This window comes from Phoca vitulina, unplaced genomic scaffold, assembly GCF_004348235.1.
Source record: "Phoca vitulina isolate PV1807 unplaced genomic scaffold, GSC_HSeal_1.0 scaffold7, whole genome shotgun sequence".
In the NCBI taxonomy this organism is placed as follows: domain Eukaryota; kingdom Metazoa; phylum Chordata; class Mammalia; order Carnivora; family Phocidae; genus Phoca; species Phoca vitulina.
The window spans coordinates 30,931,887-30,948,418 of record NW_022589710.1 but is presented as its reverse complement, the minus strand read 5'-3'; the positions used below and the strand labels follow the sequence as shown (position 1 = coordinate 30,948,418).

The 16,532-nt window shown below is 40.4% G+C and overlaps 1 protein-coding gene and 1 pseudogene across 2 annotated transcripts in view; both read left to right on the top strand.

Moving 5' to 3' along the window:
• The window catches only part of ARMH4 (armadillo like helical domain containing 4), a 156,479-nt gene that overhangs the window by 96,972 nt on the left and 42,975 nt on the right, over positions 1-16,532 (top strand). The gene's annotated exons all lie outside the window — the stretch shown is intronic.
• On the top strand, positions 14,325-16,476 carry LOC116633010 (annotated as a pseudogene).

Here is a 16,532-nt window from a genome sequence, read left to right as displayed (position 1 = left end):
TTTCTTTCTTTCTTTCTTTCTTTCTTTCTTTCTTTCTTTCTTTCTTTTTCTTTCTTTCTTTCTTTCTTTCTTTCTTTCTTTCTTTCTTTCTTTCTCTCTCTCTCTCTCTCTCTCTTTCTTTCCTTCCTTCCTTCCTTTCTTCTCTTTTTCTTTCTTTCTTTTCTTTTTTTCTTTCTGAATCTTAAGCAGACTCCATGGCCATCCTGATGTGGGGCTCGTTCTCACAACCCTGGGATCATGACTTGAGCTGAAATCCAGAGTTGGACGCCTACCCAACTGAGCCACCCAGGTGTCCCTAGCGAGGCATTTCTGCCATAATCATCCCCCCTCCTCATTCAGCAAGGTTCTAATGAGGGGCACTGTAGCCAGGAGTTGGTATTGAGGGCTCTGTCGCTCATTTGCTGTGGGATAGGTTAATGAATATACACTCAAGTTTCCTATTTGTAAAGTGGAAATAACAGTCTGTAAGACTCATTATGCAGGATGATAGGGTGACACCTGAACGCCCTGAAGTCTTGTCTCAGGCACCACCTGCAATCTGCAAGTGGAAGGTGACTCTTCCTCCATCTCAGCAGTAGATGTCGCTGCAGTCAACTAAAATTACAATAAAGCTCTGGCCAAAGGGATTCTAGTACAGGAAAAAGGAAAGGAGCACTAATAGCTATTAAAATGAACAGAGCATCTAGCATTCTTCCCCACCCCAAACTCAAATCCTTTACAATATACTACTGTTTATTATTTTTAGTAACATATGTCCGATAATGGACAAGTCTCTTCAGAAAAAAAAGTTGATTCAGAAAACCATTTCATTCCATCTTTCACTTATTTACCAATTCATTCATTCAAGAAATACTTACTAGGCACCTGCAATGTGTGAGGCGCTTGCCAAGCTCTGGGCTTACAATGATGGATAGTACAGACAGCCTGACTTTATGGAGCTTCCTGCCTGGTGGGAAAGACAGGCAATTAAAGAGGTAATACCAAAAAAAAAAAAAAAAAAAAAAAGAAATAATTACAGTATAGAGAGATTAGCATAATCACAGGGCATGTGCTAGATGAAAAGCAGACGACAAGGGGACCTGGCTGAGTGGAGGGGTCAGGGATGGTCTCTGGGCTAAAACAGTGTTTCAGAAGATGCCCATATCATGCATCCAGGCACAAATTAGAAAGCCAGCATCTGGATTCCTTCACTCCATTTAAAATTCCCATGGGTTCTTGTTGTGGTTCCATTTACCTCCTTTGTCACCAGCACCATCTGAGATGCATAAAAATCGCCTTCCATCCTAATGTTACTGAGGTAATTTGAAAGGTCTAAAAAATTAACCATGATTTGTATTACTGACATGACCTCTCCACTGAGATATTAAAAACTGCTTAGTGTCTTTTATATGTCAGACACTTTGACAGATAGTCTTATTTTATTAGTGTATGATATATGGAAGTTAAAATTGAATGTTGAAGCAATCTGTCTTCCGTTGTTTCTATATTAATTCTTCACTGGGGTGTTTGGATTAAACAAAACCTTCATGTTCCATCAGGATGTTGAAGTTAGCCTAAAACATAGTGGGAGCCACTTGGGTGACACTTACGTGACCTGACTGGAGGGAAGGACTGGTCATGCATTAGAACTTGGACATTTTAAGCAGATAGTAAAGAAAGAAATATCAATAAGGAACATGAAGTTACTCTGATCAATATTTGCTGTATCTCCAGCAACTCCCAAATTATATTTCGAAACCTTGAATTCAATCTATTGCATCCCAAATATTGATTTTTGGATGAATAAAAACAAGTTAGTAAATCTGAATCCCTTATTTTTAGGAGATTCAGTGTAAAGACAGCAGAAATGTATTCTGATGCATCAGTAACGGCTTTTCTTGCCTCCTTTTCAATTAGGATATGCAAAACTAAGTTTGCTTTTTTGAAAACTTAACTCTGAGGTCTGCACTCACCTGCATTTAATTCATTCAAAAAACCTTTCTTTGTCACATTACAAAAACCATGGCCTCAGGGTTAGTATGACTGTATCTGTTGATCTTTCCAACTATTCTCCTTAGAATAAAGAAATATTCCAATGTGCCGGGTTACAAAATGAATCGCCAAGAGTTAGACATTCAGAAGAGCAGAAGGCATAGCTGTTTACAGTGTCTCTTAATTTACAAACATGTTATGTCTTCTCTTCTATTTCCATGCTCAGGAAGCTAAAGTGTTTGGTATTGTCTTAATTTATAAAAGGAAACATTGTAATATCATGGGAGGAGCCCTGGGGAAACTTCTTGAATTGCTCTGGCTATGCTTCTACTGTATCGTGTGGTCTTTGGTAGCCCCCTTCATTGCTCCGAGCTGTAGTTTTTTTCATATATTAAAGGGCTTTGGATGGACCTGAGGTCACTATGTGGAAGCTCCTTTATTTTCCTTTGTGCTTCCTTCTTTTTGACTCAAAAAAGAAAAAGAGGCAGCCTACCCCCTGTCCAAGTCTACCCCTTCCAGCTGTGATCTGGATCCTATCAACTTCTGCCTCCCCTTTGAGCTGCTAGGGGGACCGAGCCATTTGGGAACACTCATTGTTAAGTTAGAAATCTGAGTGTCATCTCGAATTCCTGTCTGTTTCCCTCAGTTCCCACAGCCAGTCAGGAGCAGAGTCACATTCATTCTTTCTCCCGAGTGCCTGGTCAACTCACCCTTGCCATAGCACCATCCTTAGGCCAGCATTGAGGTGGTTTTGGAATATAGGTGAGGTTTGGTGGGGTGAAGTCTGGGGCCCACGACCAAGAAAGAATTCTTGAGGCGTCTTTGGTGCAGAATGGTGGTTTATTAAAACATGGGGACAGGACCCATGGGCAGAAAGAGCTGCTGCACTGGGATTGTGAGGGATGGCTGATTATACTATGGGGTTGAGGAAGGTAAGGAAAAAGGGAGGTTTCGAGAAAGTACTTTCATATGTTAAAGAAGACTCACAGGACTCACAGGATACCGGAGGCCTTGCCATGGTCAGGTTAAGGCATTAACTTACTAGATAGATAGTTGGGAGCTTCCTGGAGGAATGTTACATTCTTCTTATCACATGTCCTTATCAATGGGCTGCAGGTTTAAAAGAAATTCAATTTTGTTTACATTTCCTTCTGCCTCAGCCTCCCTCAATTTTATGAAGGGGGGGGATGATGTTAGGGCTTCAGGAAACTGAGTTATGGGTCTCTGGAAGTTAGGCTATTGATAAGAAAGCTTATTCCTAGTAAATCACTAGGACATTCGTAAACTGAGGGAGACTCAGGTCTTACAGAATTGTGATCTCTACAAGTTAACTATTTGTTTTTCCTTTAGGGCAGCCAGGAGTGCCTGAGGAATGTCACATATATCCCATGGTGGGGGGTGTTGTGGGGTGTCAGCTTCTGCTTTGTCCTCGGCTTGCCTTCTGTTCCCTCATCAGCATTAGCTCCTACCCAAATTATTGCAGGAGCCTCTTTACCCGTCTCTGTTGCAGTGTCTCCCACCTTCCAGTTCATTCTCTGCACTGTTCTCAGTGATATCTTTCTGAAACACAAATCTGATTGTCTGTTGAGCAGCGACTACCCTCCTGCACAAATGTTTATATTGTGAGAGAGGCTGTTATGCCAGGTTCTGAGAGACAATCAATTTGAATAAGACAACACAGTGCATTTAAATTAAAACCTTGTGTTGCCTACTTCATTTACCTATGGGATAAATTGAGTTTCCTTTGCATGGCCTTTGAGGCTGCGCACATTTTGGCTTTAAATCTGCCTTCCTATCAACTTCCCTTCTGCCGCCTTGCTTCTTGATCTGTGTGTACTTCCCATCCCTGCTCATCCTGAGCATGCATGTTTCTAAGATTTTGCCTACCAAGGTCTCTGTCTGGAATTCCTTTTCCTGCTTCTCCTATGTCTGTCTGTGGAATGCCTACTCAGTTTGTAATACCTGATGCAAATGTCATCTTACTCAGGGAGAATTCTCATGAATTGATTACTTCCTTGTTTCTACTTCTACAGGCCTTTGCTGACAGTATTATATTGCATTTGTTAATGCCTGTCTTTATAAGATTCTGAGCTACTTGAAGGCAGGGAATCATGCTTTATTCACCTTTATGTTCTCTGTGACCTATCTTAGTATACAGCACGTTTCGGCAGCTCCATAAGCAGTTATTGGTTGACTAAAAGAATTGAGAGCAAGGGAATGGGGGGATGAGGTAACAGGGTGATGGACATTAAGGAGGGCATGTGATGTAATGAGCACTGGGTGTTACATGCAACTGACGAATCACTGAACTCTACCTCTGAAACTAATAATACTTTATATGGTAATTAATTGAATTTAAATTAAAAAAAAAAGAATTGAGTGCATGCCTGTGCATACACGCATGGGTAGGAGTGGTTGTTGCAAGCATTTCTTATCTGAGTGGAAATGTCAGGGACTGTGGAAAGAAGAAACTTGGAAGTTGCAACTGGCTTGTTGATCTTCTAGGTAAGGTTCAGATATCTGCAGGTAGATCCTGATGGCCAAGGAATCTTTGGACTAGATCTTTAGAGTTCTCTTTAAGCTGTAAGAGTTGATAACTTCATTTTTGGCTACAGCACTTCAAATCCAAGAGTTGGAACACTTTCCTTGTAACACTTTTGCCTGCTGGCGAAGAAACAAAGGTAGTTTGCTTAACATAACTTGTCACTGTCTCTTTTCTTAGATCTCTGAAAGCTACTTTGTGTCCTTCAGTGACAAAACATTAGGCTCATTCCCAAATGAATTGGTTGTCAGGTAGGCATCATTAAGGCTAGTGAAATGTCTCCATTTCAGCTGAGCAAGGCAAATGTGATACTGTCTAATCATGACAGGCATGATGATGTGATGTTCCAAGAAGTGAAGAACATCTTTCAAGGCTACAAGATACTTCATGTGTAGGCAATTACTCTAGTCAGTGAGTAGTAATCAATATGTAAAGATTAAGGTGGGAACATTAATACTTACTTCAATGCAAAAACATCATCATCTAAAGGTATTTTGGGGGGCCAGGGGGAGGAATGAACTGATACTCTACTACATCATTTCCAGATGTGGAAAGTTGATTTTTATAATAAATTTGCAGACATATCCATTCAGGGATGTGAATAATAAAAAGAACTAAAAGCTTTTTACAAGGTCTCTTTTCAGTATCTGCTTGCCTCATATTCTTGCTTCCTATTCATCCTTTAGCACCTGTGTCACATCCATTATCCTCCTGAAAAGAAGAATCATTCAGGCCACTTAAATGTTTCAATGACATACAGTCCATTAGAATTCAGAAAAAGCCCGCACTTTCCAAAGAGAAATGTGACACTATCTTTCACTTATTCTTTTTTCTTTACTTGAAGTGAAATTTCAGCTTCTCTTGGGATTTCTTATTTTATATATTCATAAGGTGATGATTTTAGCAGAAAATGACCTGTCACCTCCTAAAAACCACTTGCTTGGTTGGCTAAAGGGAGTAAGGCAGGGGTTAATATTAGTCCATTTCCCCATTTTTGTTTGTTTATTCTGACTATGAAGCAGTATATGCTCAAAGCAAAAATTTTGGATAAAATATATAACCCTGGCTTTATGCCCAGAAACAGCTGGGTAGGCTTCTGGCTCTGTCTACCACCCGAAAGAACCTTTATTTACAGCGGACCACAAAATCACTCAGAGGCCAGGGAATGGTGCAAGTGTTCTGCTACCATTTCCTTTGGGTGTCCTTTCAGGCTGTGCTGACTCTCCGTACATGAGTGGTCAGAAGTCCCTCTTTCTTGGGCTCCTCCGATTCTTCTTTATCACTCTACTGCTGGGGCTCCATCCTCTTCCTACCAGCAGAAGATGGGAAGGCACGAAGATGAAAGGCGAGGGAAGCCTCTCATGCCACTTTTCAAAAGCATCTAAAGAAGATGGGAAAACTCATCCATGATTCCTCTATTCAGAGGAAACAAATGACCTGTTATCTTCCAGTCTATGCATTTTTTCCATAGTTGACTTTGGAGTTTTTCCACTTTATATCAGTGCATTCTAAGTTACATTGTAGATGCGTTAAGTAAAATATATCTGCTTAAATTAGTAGTAACCATGTTTATTTTATCTGCGATAGTATTTACCTTTGAGTGTAATGATTCTTACATTTTAGTGCTTCTGCAATCATAGATAAGTCTTACAGTCAATGTGTATCTTTAATGTCAATGGTAAGTCTTATCGTCATCGACCTTTTAGGATCCATGAATATAGCATCTGGAAGTAGTATGTGTAGTAAGCTGCTTTTGATTTTTTTCTCTTGGAAAAGTGACCAGACTGACCTTCCTTTATGATTCAAAAATTATTTCTCTGAAACCTTAAAAGCCTTCTTGGTCCCTGCTTATCTCTAGTTACTCTTTTTTTCTTTGTGTTTGATTGTGGTAAAATTCACATAACATAAAATAACCATTAACCATTTTAAAGTGTACAATTCAGTGGCATTTAATACATTCACAGTGTGACACAGCCATCACCTCTTTCTAGTTCCGAGACATTTTCGTCACCCCAGAAGGAAGCCCTGTACCCATTAAGCACCTCCTCCCTCATTCTTCTCTTCTTCTAGCCCTGGCAATCACTAGGTTGCTTTCTATGTCTATGGATTTGCCTATTTTGGTTTCCCTGTTTACTCCAGAAGGTAGCTATGAAGAACAGGACTGTGGCACATTCCAGCATGTTGATACACACCGAGATACCAGTGATCCGGACTGACCACGAAACATGCCGGCTGTTGATAGTTGTAGAATTATCCTGGAGTTTTTGACAATTAGTGGGCACTTTATGTGAAGTGAATAACCAAGCAAAGCTACTAACAAGCAAGGCTGTGGAGGTGAAATGTTAGGAGCAAGGCACAGCTCAGAAGGTCCTCTGCTGTAGGATCTCAGCTTTAAGGTGTCAGCTGAGACTGTGGTCTTCTCTCAGGGTTTGAACGCGGAAGGATCTGCCTCCAAGCTCACACGGTTGTTGGCAGAATTCAATTTCTTGTGGGTGGTAGGACTGAGGACTTCAGGTTTTGGTTGGCTGGAGGCTACCCTCAGTTCCTTGCCATGTGGGCCTCCCTGTAGGGCAGCTCGAGACATGGTGATTTGCTTTAAGAAAGCTCACAAGAAAGAAAGCCTGCTAGTGAGCCAGACATTACAGTCTTATGTAACATAATCATAGAAGTGATATCCCATCACCTTTACCATATTCTGTTAGTTAGAAGCAAATCATAGTTTCTGCCCACACTCAAATGGAGTATGAGGACACTCAAGGACATGAGTGTTAGGAAGTGCAGATAACACATTGTCATACTGCTGTATAAATGGGTCAACCAGTTACTCATGTCTATCTGCAGTGTTGGCTTACACTTACCCTCCCTTGAAGAGTAAATTAGGGAGAGAAATGGGCTCATTCTAAAGGACAGTGTAGGCACGAGTGGAAGCTCTGTGAGTGTGCTTTATATTTGCAGTGATGCATAGAAATCACAGTGACTCACCATTTGTTTAGATCTTTCAAGGGAAACTGGAAAAAGGATGACCGTCTCTGGAGAAGATACTAGATGATGGTGATGCCTGGTGGGCTCAGCCTGAATGTGTGATTTGAGTCTTGAGGCTTGAGGGGACAGAGTGTCTGCAATCACACAATAAGGCAATGGGGATAGATTCTCTGAAATCAGTGGCATTGTTTGCTAAAAATTTATCCTCCAAAGTCCGGTGTCAGCCAGACTTATTCTGAAGAAATTCTGAAACCATCTCCAGGGCTCTATTTTGATGCAGAAAGAGTGAACTGTACTTTGCCTGGCAGCATACTTTCTGTGAAACATTTTTTTGATCTAAATGGCGTTACCCTAGGGGCACCTTGGTGGTGCAGCTGGTTGAGCATCTGACTCTTGGTTTCGGCTCAGGTTGCGATCTCAGGGTCATGGGACTGAGCCCTGTGTTGGACTCCATGCTCAACAGGGAGTCTGCTTGAGATTCTCTCCCTCTCCCTCTGCCCCTCCCCTGCTCTCTGTCTCTCAAATAAATAAATCTTAAAAAAAAATGGCATTACCCTGCTTGATTAACAATACCATGTGTGTGATTTTGCTCTGAATTACTCTTGAATCTTTTAAAAAATCAATGAAACCTAGCACAATATCACATACATGGCAGGCACTAAATAAGAATTTGCTAAATTAATGAAAGAATTAAAAAGAATATTTTATACACTCTGGTGGTAATTATAGGAAAGGAGTCTTTCAAAAGTTTTGGGTAATAATTGACATTATTGGAATAAAATATTGTATTTGTTTTAAGAGCACTCTTGTCCCTTGATAATGTTGATGTCTTCTGCCCTGGCTGGGAGGTGTCATTTTTTTCTTTCAGTACTGTGAATACAGTGGTTATGAATTTCAAGAGCAAAGATAGTGTGAATCACAAATGTTTCACAGCATTAGATACTCTTTGACAGCTACTACCTGCTCATTCTTTATTGGTGTTTTTTAATTAAAGTTTTTGCTAAATTTCCATGCTTATGATACTATGTCAAACTAATCAGGAAGAAGCAGATAATAATTAAACATTTTGGGAAAAAGTAATGAATGCATAAATGTTGTAAGTGGCAGTTTCTTTAATATAACTAATACTACCCTGGAATTATTTAAAGTAAAATTTTGATGCCAATGTCTTAGGTGTTGGATCAACCTATTATTAATATTGTAAGTGTAGCTAATTCTTACTTAGAAGTGTGTGGATTATCTGCACTGATCATTTACTCCCAGATTCGATTTTGTTGCTAACCCAGCTATTTCTAGGCTACTTACTTGAATTGCTTCTTCCATTTGATATAAACTGAGGGATTACTGGTGCACCTGGGTGGCTCAGTTGGTTAAGCATCTGCCTTCGGCTCAGGTCATGATCCCAGGGTCCTGGGATCTAGTCCGGCATTGGGCTCCCTGCTCAGCGGGGAGTCTGCTTCTCCCTCTGCCCATCCCCACCGCTCGTGCTCTCTTTCTCTCTCTCTCAAAAATAAATAAATACAATATTTTTAAAAATAAACCGAGGGATTACAAACGATTCTTAAAAATTGTCTAAGAAAACGTCAATAGAAAAACCAACCAAATTCTAGCCAGTTGAAAAGTTTTTGTTCATTTTAGTGTTTACACAACTTCTTGCCTCTGTCAGTCTGTGTGATTGAGAGTTAACCATGCTGCTTGACACAGGCCTCGGTTCTGCTTTCTTATTGATCAGGGGAGACATGAGCTGGGGAGGTTGTGATAGATGGATAGTACCAGAATGTTCCTGGCAAACGCTCTGAGACTGTGTCCTTCTCCGACTCATTAAATCAAAGCAGAATACTGAAAATGATATGCCAGGCATGGCAAGCCTTTCTTAGGATGCAGATAATCACATTTCCTGCTCATTTGGAAAGAACCATGACTTGACTACTGATCTTTAATAAAATGTTATTTTAAAAGAGCTTGTAGAGCATCCTTCCCATTTTTATCTTAAAAACCCTCCTTTGGACCATGGCTCCTGTCAGGGGTTGAATTGTATCCTCCTCCCCCAAAAAGATATGTTGAAGTCCTAACCCCTAGGACCTATGAATGCAACATTTGGAAATAGGGTCTTTGCAGAGTTCATCAAGATGAGGTCATTAGGAAGGACCTTAGTCCAATGTGACTGATGTCCTATTAGAAGAGGGAAATTTGGACACAGACACACAAAGAGAATGCCATGTGGAGTCACAGAGACGCAGACACACAGGGAAGGAGCCATGTGAAGACTGAGGCAGAGACTGCAGTGATGTTGCCACAAGCTAAGGAACACATGCATCTACCAGGGACTGGAAGAGGCAAGGAAGGATCCTCCCTTAGAGTCTCTGGAGGGAGCATGGCCCTTTCAACATCTTTTGTTTGTTTATATATGTATGTATGTATGTATTTAAATTCCAGTTAATTAACATACAGTGTTATATTAGTTTCAGGTGTATGATATAGTGATTCAGCAGTTCCATATATTACTCAGTGTTCATCAAGATTAATTGTACTTTTTTTTTTTGCTGTGAGGATTCCGTCCTTCTTATTTATTTATTTATTTATTTATTTATTTATTTGATGTAGTGTTCTATGATTCATTGTTTGCGTATAACACCCAGTGCTCCATGCAATACATGCCCTCCTTAATACCCATCACCAGGCTAACCCATCCCCCCACCCTAATTGTACTTTTTTTTAAAAAAAGATTTTATTTATTTATTTGAGAGAGAGAGAGAAGGAGGGAGAGGGAGCATGAGCAGGGGGAGCAGCAGAGAGAGAAGCAGACTCCCCACTGAGCAAGGAGCCTGATGTGAGGCTCTATCCCAGGACTTTGGGATCATGACCTGAGCCGGAGGCAGATGCTTAACCAACTGAGCCACCCAGGCACCTCAAGATTAAGTGTACTTTTAATCCTCATCAACTATTTCACCCATCCCCCACCCTCTTCCCTTCTGGTAACCATCTGTTTGTTCTCTACAGTTAAGAGTTAAGGCTCTCTTTTTTTCCCTTTGTTTATTTTTTTGTTTCTTAAATTCCACATATGAGTGAAATAATTTGGTATTTGTCTTTCTCTGACTGACTTATTTCCTGTAGCATTATACTCTCTAGATCCATCCATGTTGTTGCAAATGGCAAGATTTCATTCTTTTTATGGCTGAGTAATATTCCATCTTCTTCTTTAGGTTGCTATGACCAATGTCAGAGAAATTACTGCCTCTGCTCTCTTCTAGGATTTTTATGGTTTCAGGTCTCACATTTAGGTCATTAATCCATTTTGAGTTTATTTTTGGGTATGGTATAAGACAGTGGTCCAGTTTCATTCTTCTGCATGTAGCTCTCCAGTTTTCCCAACACCATTTGTTGAAGAGACTATCTTTTTCCCATTGCATAGTCTTTCCTCGTTTGTTGAAGATTAATTGACCATATAGTTGTGGGTTTATTTCTGGGCTTTCTGTTCTCTTCCATTGATCTATATACCTATTTTTGTGCCAGTACCATACTGTTTGATTACTACATTTTTGTAATATAACTTGAAGTCTGGAATTGTGATACTTCCAGTTTTGTTTTTCTTTTTCAAGATTGCTTTGGCTGTTTGAGGTCTTCTGTGGTTCCATACAAATTTTAGGATTATTTATTATAGTTTTGTGAAAAATACTGTTAGTATGTTGATAGGGATTGCATTAAATCTATAAATTCTATAGATTGCTTTGGGCAGTATAGACATTTTAATAATATGTATTCTTCCACTCCATGAGTATGGGACATCTCTCCATTTCTTTGTGTCTTCTTTAATTTCTTTCATCAATGTTTTACAATTTTTAGAGTACACGTCTTTCACTTCTTTGGTTAAGTTTATTCCTAGGTATTTTATTATCTTTGGTGCAGTTGTAAATGGGATTCTCTTCTTAATTTCTCTTTCTGCTGCTTCACTATTAGTGTATAGAAATGCAATGGATTTCTGTGTATTAATTTTGTATCCTGAAACTTACTAAAGTCATTTATCAATTCTCGTAGTTTTTTGGTAGAGTTTAGGGTTTTCTATATAGAGTATCCAGGTCCTATGCAAATAATGAAAGTTTTACTTCTTCCTTACTAATTCGAATGCCTTTCATTTCTTTTTCCTGTCTGATTGCTGTGGCTAGGACTTTCAGTACTATGTTGAATAAAAGGGGTGAGAGTGAACATCCTTTTCTTATTCCTGACCTTAGGGGAAAAGCTCTCAGTTTTTCCCCATTGAGTATGATGTTAGCTGTGGGTTTTTCATATATGGCCTTTATTATTTTGAGGTATGTTCCTTCTAAACCTACTTTATTGAGGATTTTTATCATGAATGGATGTTGTACTTTGTCCAATGCTTTTTCTGCATCTATTGAAATGATCATATGGTTTTTATCCTTTCTCTTATTGATGTGATGTATCACATTGATTGATTTGAGAATATTGAACCACCCTTGCAGCCTGGGAATAAATCCCACTTGGTTGTGGTGAATGATTTTTTTAATGTATTCCTGGATTCAGTTTGTTAATATTTTGTTGAGGATTTTTACATCTATGTTCACCAAAGATAATGGTGTATAGTTCTCTTTTTTTTTGTGGTGTCTTTATCTGATTTTGGTATCAGGGTAATGTTGGCCTCATAGAATGAATTTAGAAGTTTTCCTCCTTCTTCTATTTTTGGGAATAGTTTAAGAGGAATAGGTATTAACTCTTGTTCTTTTTTTTTTAATGAAGATTTTATTTATTTCTCTGACAGAGAGATCACAAGTAGGCAGAGCAGCAGGCAGAGGGAGAGAGAGAAGCAGGCTCCCCGCTGAGCAGGGAGCCCGATGTGGTGTTCGATCCCAGGACTCTGGGATCATGACCTGAGCCGAAGGCAGCGCTTAACCAACTGAGCCACCCAGGTGCCCCGGTATTAGCTCTTCTTTAGGTGTTTGGTAGAATTCAGCTGTGAAGCTCTCTGGCCTTGGAATTTTGTTTGTTGGGAGTTTTTTGATTACTGATTCAATTTCATTGCAGGTAATCAGTTTGTTCAAATTTTCTATTTCTTCCTGCTTCAGTTTTGGTAGGTTATATGATTCTAGGAATTTATCCTTTTCTTCTAGGTTGTCCAATTTGTTGGCATATAACTTTTCATAATATCCTCTTTAATCATTTGTATTTCTGTGTTGTTGGTTGTTATTTCTCCTCTTTCATTTATGATTTTGTTTGAGTTCTCTCTCTCTCTCTCTTTGATGATTCTGGCTGGGTTTATCAATTTTGTTGATCTTTTCAAAGAACCAACTTCACCTGGTTTCATTGATGTGTTCTATTTTTTTTTTTTAGTTTCTATATCATTTATTTTTGCTCTAATCTTTATTATTTCCTTCCTTCTGCTGGTTTTAGGTTTTGTTTGTTTTTCTTTTTCTAGCTCCTTAGGTGTGAGGTTAGGTTGTGTATATGAGATTTTTTTTTCTTGCTTTTTGAAGTAGGCCTGTATTGCTATAAACTTCTCTCTTACAAATGCTTTTGCTGCAACCTAAAGATTTTGGACTGTTTGTTGTATTTTTATTTTCATTTCTATGTAATTTTTAATTTCTTCTCTAATTTCTTGGTTGACCCATTCATTGTTTAGTAACATGTTATTTAACCTCGTATATCTGTGCTCTTTCCAGGTTTTTTCTTGTGGTTGATTTCTACCTTTCAACATCTTGATTTTGGATTTGTAACCTCTAGAACTGAGAGAATACATTTCTGTTGTTTTAAGCCATTTAGTTGGTGGTACTTTGTTATGACAGTCCTAGGAAACTAAGACATCCCCTCCCCCCCCCCAACCTCTTGAACTCCTGCTTTCTTCTTCTCCTTCCCTTCATAGCCAAGCTGCAAGTTGGCTGGATTGCATCACCCCACCAAAACTGTTCTTGCTGAGAGACCTCCCAGGAGGACTAAGCCTGCAGAGCCTAGAGCCCACTTGCCAGGATTCAAATCCAGACTCTACTCCCTGCTAGCTGTATGAACTTAAGCAAATTATTTAACCTTCCTGTGTCTTATTTTGTGTTTATCAATACAATGAGCCTATCCCTGGGGACCATTTTAAGGTTTAAAAGAATTAATACAGCTAAAGCATTTAGCATGGTTCCTGGCACATAGCTAACAATGTGCACTTATTTCTATAAATATAATTTGCCACATACGTTGTCCCTTCCAGTTCTTACATTACCTGACTCTCTGCAGCACTGGACCCTACAGGCCACTTTCTCCTCCATGGCTCCTTTGGTCCATTGCCTTCTGGTTGTCTTCCCCACCTCTGGTTGCTGCTTTTCTAAGTTTCTCCTAGGAAGGCATTGTAGCTTATGGTTAGAGTTCTAGTGTTAGAATCTGACATATCGAGGCTCAATTCTCAGCTTCACAATTATGAAAGTGAGTGATTTTGAGCAAGTTAAACCTTATGAGCCCCAGTGTTTTCTGGATAAGATGGGGATAATCTTACCTGCTTGGGTTTGTGTGAGGAGTAAATGGGATAATATAAACAGAGGGCTGTTGTAAGCTGGATTCTGACTTTCACCTTCACCTCTGGCTCATCTTCTGACCCCCTTGTTGAAAGCTGTGGTGTAAGGCTCTGCACTTGGTGTCATCTACAGCTCCAAGGGGAGTCATTCACTTAAAGTGAAATGTGATACAGCAGTCTTCCTCCTCCCCCAGATTTGTTGTACAGATAGATCTCTGGAATATACTTAAGGCACTGAGAAAAGTCCTAGCAAATTGAAACTTCAGTCATATTTCATGTTTTAATCTCATAGCCTCTACATTCAGTGGTTACCAGGTCCTGTGGTTTTGATTTCTCCTACAGCTCTTAGAAATATCTTCTTTTTGGTCCTTTCCGCGCTACCCAGGGAAAGGTCCATACGGCGTTGTTTTGTGTTCCCGTTGTAACTTAAAGGGAAACTTTCACAATGTCCGGAGCTCTTGATGTCCTGCAAATGAAGGAGGAGGATGTCCTCAAATTCCTTGCAGCAGGAACCCATTTAGGTGGCACCAACCTTGACTTTCAAATGTAACAGTACATCTACAAAAGGAAAAGTGATGGTATCTACATCATAAATCTGAAGAGAACCTGGGAGAAGCTTCTGCTGGCAGCTCGTGCTATTGTTGCCATTGAAAACCCAGCTGATGTCAGTATCAGATAAAGGGCTAGTATCCAAAATCTATAAAGAACTTATCAAACTCAACACCCAAAGAACAAAGAATCCAATCAAGAAATGGGCAGAAGACATGAACAGACATTTTTCCAAAGAAGACATCCAAATGGCCAACAGACACATGAAAAAGTGCTCAACATCGCTCGGCATCAGGGAAATCCAAATCAAAAGCTCAATGAGATACCACCTCACACCAGTCAGAATGGCTAAAATTAACAAGTCAGGAAACGACAGATGTTGGCGGGGATGCGGAGAAAGGGGAACCCTCCTACACTGCTGGTGGGAACGCAAGCTGGTGCAACCACTCTGGAAAACAGTATGGAGGTTCCTCAAAAAGTTGAAAATAGAACTACCATACGATCCAGCAATTGCACTACTGGGTATTTACCCCAGAGATACAAATGTAGGGATCCGAAGGGGTACGTGCACCCCAATGTTTATAGCAGCAATGTCCACAATAGCCAAACTGTGGAAAGAGCCAAGATATCCATCGACAGATGAATGGATAAAGAAGATGTGGTATATATATATATATATATATACACCATATATATATATATATATATATATATATATATATACACAATGGAATATTATGCAGCCATCAAAAGGAATGAGATCTTGCCATTTGCAACGACGTGGATGGAACTGGAGGGTGTTATGCTGAGCGAAATAAGTCAATCAGAGAAAGACATGTATCATAGGACCTCACTGATAGGAGGAATTCTTAATCTCAGGAAACAAACTGAGGGTTGCTGGAGTGGGGGGTGGGGTGGGAGGGATGGGGTGGCTGGGTGATAGACACTGGGGAGGGTATGTGCTATGGTGAGCGCTGTGAATTGTGCAAGACTGTTGAATCACAGATCTGTACCTCTGAAACAAATAATGCAATATATGTTAAGAAAAAAAAAAAAGAAGAAGATAGCAGGAAGGGAAGAATGAAGGGGTAAAATTGGAGGGGGAGACAAACCATGAGAGACGATGGACTCTGAAAAACAAACTGAGGGTTCTAGAGGGGAGGGGTGTGGGAGGATGGGTTAGCCTGGTGATGGGTATTAAAGAGGGCACGTTCTGTATGGAAAAAAAAAAAAAGAAAGAAAAGAAAACCCACCTGATGTCAGTGTTACATCGTCCAGGAATACTGGCCAGCGAGCTGTGCTGAAATTTGCTGCTGCTACCAGAGCCACTCCTATTGCCAGCCGCTTCACTCCTGGAACCTTCACTAACCAGATCCCAGCAGCCTTCCGGGAGCCAAGACTTCTGGTGGTTACTGATCCCAGGGCTGACCACCAGCCTCTTACAGAGGCGTCCTGTGTTAACCTGCCTACCATTGCTCTGTGTAACACCGACTCTCCTCTGCGCCATGTGGACATTGCCATCCCTTGCAACAACAAGGGAGCTCACTCAGTGGGTCTGATGTGGTGGATGCTGGCCAGGGAGGTTCTGCGCATGCGTGGCACCATTTCCCGTGAACACCCATGGGGGGTCATGCCTGATCTCTACTTCTACAGAGATCCTGAAGAGATTGAAAAGGAAGAGCAGGCTGCTGCTGAAAAGGCTGTGACCCAGGAGGAATTTCAGGGTGAATGGACTTCTCCAGCTCCTGAGTTCACTGCTACTCAGTCTGAAGTTGCAGACTGGTCTGAAGGCATGCAGGTGCCCTCAGTGCCTATTCAGCAGTTCTCTACGGAAGACTGGAGTGCCCAGCTGGCCACTGAAGACTGGTCTGCAGCTCCCACTGCTCAGGCCACTGAATAGGTAGGAACAACCACTGAGTGGTCTTAAGCTGCTCTTCCACAAAGGCAAACAAAATGGAAATAGAAATGGAAAAGGTTGACAGA